This window comes from Piliocolobus tephrosceles, chromosome 4, assembly GCF_002776525.5.
Source record: "Piliocolobus tephrosceles isolate RC106 chromosome 4, ASM277652v3, whole genome shotgun sequence".
Lineage (NCBI taxonomy): Eukaryota > Metazoa > Chordata > Mammalia > Primates > Cercopithecidae > Piliocolobus > Piliocolobus tephrosceles.
This window is the reverse complement of record NC_045437.1, coordinates 103,678,193-103,682,280: the sequence shown is the minus strand read 5'-3', so window position 1 is coordinate 103,682,280 and position 4,088 is coordinate 103,678,193.

The following is a 4,088-nucleotide window of genomic DNA, read 5'->3' as shown; positions in this document are numbered from 1 at the left end:
TTGAATGTGAGATGGTTCTCCTGAATAGAGCACACCGACGGGTTTTGACTCTTTACCCAATTTGCCAGTCTGTATCTTTTAATCGGGGCATTGAGCCAGTTTACATTTAAGGTTAATATTGTTATATGTGAATTTGATCCTGTCATTATGATGTTAGCTGGTTGTTTCACCTATTATTGATGCAGTTTCTTCGTAGTGTTGATGGTCTTTACAAGTTGGTAAGTTTTTGCAGTGGCTGCTATAGGATTTTCCTTCCCATATTTAGTGCTTCCTTCAGGAGCTCTTGTAAGGCAGGCCTAATGGTGACAAAATCTGTCAGCATTTGCTTGTTTGTAAAGGATTTTATTTCTCCTTTGCTTATGAAGCTTAGTTTGGCTGGATATGAAAGTCTGGGTTGAAAACTATTTTCTTTTCTTTTTTTTTTTTTTTTTTTTGAGACAGAGTCTCGCTCTGTTGCCCAGGCTGGAGTGCAGGGGCCGGATCTATTTTCTTTAAGAATGTTGAATATTGGCCCCCACTCACTTCTGGCTTGTAGGGTTTCTGCAGAGAGATTCACTGTTAGTCTGATGGATTTCCCTTTGTGAGTAACTCAACCTTTCTCTCTGGCTGCCCTTAACATTTTTTCCTTCATTTCAACCTTGGTGAATCTGATGATTATGTGTCTTGAGGTTGCTCTTCTCGAGGAGTATTTTTGTGGTGTTCTCTGTATTTCCTGGATTTGAATGTTGGCCTGTTTTGCTAGGTTGGGGAAGTTTTCCTGGATAATATCCCGAAGAGTGTTTGTCAACTTGGTTGCATTCTCCCCATCACTTTCAGGTACATCAATGAAACTTAGGTTTGGTCTTTTGATATAGTCCCATAGTTTTTGGAGGCTTTGTTTGTTCCTTTTTGTCCTTTTTTTTTCTAATCTTGTCTTCATGCTGTATTTCATTAATTTGATCTTCAGTCTCTGATATTCTTTCTTCTGCTTGATCAACTCGTCTATTGATACTTGTGTATGCTTCACGAAGTTCTTGTGCTATGTTTTTCAGCTCCATCAGGTCATATATGTTCTTCTCTAAACTGCTTATTCTAGTTAGAAATTCTCTCTAACCTTTTTTTCAAGGTCCTCAACTTCCTTGCATTGGGGTAGAACAAGCTCCTTTACCTTGGAGGTGTTTGTTATTACCACCTTCTGAATAAACTAGGTATTGGTGGACCATATCTCAAAATAAGAACTATTTGTGACAAACCCACAGCCAATATCATACTGAATGGGCAAAAGCTGGAAGCATTCCCTTTGAAAACTGGCACAAGACAAGGATGCCCTTTCTCACCACTCCTATTCAAAATGGTATTGGAAGTTCTGTCCAGGGCAATCAGGCAAGAGAAAGAAATAAAGGCTATTCAAATAGGAAGAGAGGAAGTCAAATTGTCTCTGTTTGCAGATGACATGATTATATATTTAGAAAACCCCATCATCTCAGCCCAAAATCTCCTTAAGCTGATAAGCAAATTCAGCAAGGTCTCAGGATACAAAATCAATGTGCAAAAATCACAAGCATTCCTATGCACCAATAATAGACAAACAGAGAGCCAAAAATGAGTGAACTCCCATTCACAATTGCTACAAAGAAAATAAAATACCTAGGAATACAGCTTACAAAGGATGTGAAGGACCTCTTCAAGGAGAGCTACAAACCACTGCTCAAGGAAATAAGAGAGGACAGAAACAAATGGAAAAAACATTCCATGCTTCATGGATAGGAATACTCAATATCGTGAAAATGGTCATACTGTACAAAGCAATTTATAGATTCAATGCTATACCCATCAAGCTACCACTGACTTTCTTCACAGAACTAGAAAAAACTACTTTCAATTTCATATGTAACCAAAAAAGAGGCTGTATAGCCTAGACAATCATAAGCAAAAAGAACAAAGCTGGAGGCATTACACTACCTGACTTCAAATTATACTACAAGGTTACAGTAACCAAAACAGCATGGTACTGGTACCTAAACAGATATATAGACCAATGGAACAGAACAGAGGCCTCAGAAATAATTCCACACATCTACAACCATCTGATCTTTGACAACTCTGACAAAAACAAGCAATGGGGAGATGATTCCTTATTTAATAAATGGTGTTGGGAAAGCTGGTGAACCATAGGCAGAAAACTGAAAATGAACCCCTTCCTTATACCTTATACAAAAATCAAATCAAGATGGATTAAAGACTTAAACATAAGACTTAAAACCATAAAAACCCTAGAAGAAAACCTAGGCAATACCATTCAGGACATAGACATGGGCAAAGACTTCATGACTAAAACACCAAAAATAATGGCAACAAAGCCAAAATTGACAAATAGGATCTAATTAAACTAAAGAGGTTCTGCACAGCAAAAGAAACGATCATCAGAGTGAACAGGCAACCTATAGAATGGGAGAAAATGTTTGCAATCTATCCATCTGACAAAGGACTAATATCCAGAATCTACAAAGAACTTAAACAAATTTACAAGAAAAAGATAAACAATCCCATAAAAAAAAAAAATGGGCAAAGGATATGAACAGACAGTTCTCAAAAGAAGACATTTATGTGGCCAACAAACATGAAAAAAAGCTCATCATCACTGGTCATTAGAGAAATGCAAATCAAAACCACAATGAGATACCATCTCATGCCAGTTAGAATGGTGATAATTAAAATGTCAGGAAAATACAGATGCTGGAGAGGATGTGGAAACATAGGAATGCTTTTACACTGTTGGTGGGAGTGTAAATTAGTTCAACCATTTTGGAAGACAATGTGGTGATCCCTCAAGGATCTAGAACCAGAAATACCATTTAACCCAGCAATCCTTTACTGGGTATGTACCCAAAGGAATATAAATCATTCTACCATAAAGACACACGCGCACATATGTTTATTGCAGCACTGTTCACAAAAGCAAAGACTTGGGACCAACCCAAATGCCCAACAATGCTAGACTAAATAAAGAAAATGTGGCACATATAAACCATGGAATACTATGCAGCCATAGAAAAGGATGAGCTCATGTTCTTTGCAGGGACATGGATGAAGCTAGAAACCATCATTCTCAGCAAACTAACACAGGAACTCAAAACCAGACACCACATGTTCTCATAAGTGTGAGTTGAACAATAAGAACACATTGACACAGGGAGGGGAACATCACACATAGGGCCTCTCGGGGGCTGGGAGGCTAGGGTAGGGATAGCATTATGAGAAATACCTAACGTAGATGACAGGTTGATAGGTGCAGCAAACCACCATGGCAAGTGTATACCTATGTAACATACTTGCACATTCTGCACATGTATACCAGAACTTAAAGTCTAATAAAAAGAAAAAAGAAGTCATTTGTTTTCATTGTCTTTCCTGCTCCTCTCTGTAAAACATACTGATTTATATGCAGTTTTACAAATGCAAATATATTCCAATCTGAAACTAGTAGATGAGAAAGCAAATGAGAATAACTTATTTTAAATGTTAAGAAGCTAATGTGTAACACATGAGCTCTTTGTAAATCTAAATCTAAAATAAATTATTAGGTGACTGATTATTTTGCAAAAAAGTCCAATTTTGTTAATTTTCAAAAGCCAACCCAGGTTAGAGTAAATTGATAGAAAGAAAATAAAACCAAAGAACATAATATTTAGAATTCTGTCATCTTCATATCTAGGGAGACTTAATACCTCATTACAAAGTTATTGATTTTGTTGCACAGAGTACAGAAGTTTTATATTACTTATCCAAGGTGATGGCATGTTTTGAGCTGAAACTGTACTTAGTCTAAACAGGTTTCTTTGAATGCATAGAATATGAAACAAAGTCCTAAATAGCTAAATGAATTCTAATAATCCCTGGTTAGAAAACATGGCACTTTTCAGATAAATGTAAACCTTTATATTTAGGTTGAAGGTAAATTTAACAGAGTGTTGCTGGATCATTTTAAAATTCTCTTCCCAAAATAGTTGATTGTCCAAAAATCAGCATGGCTTAGTACTTCATCAGAATAAATGACGGTTTAGGAACTCATCTAGTTGCTTTTATTTATTGAAAGCATTTCATAAGTA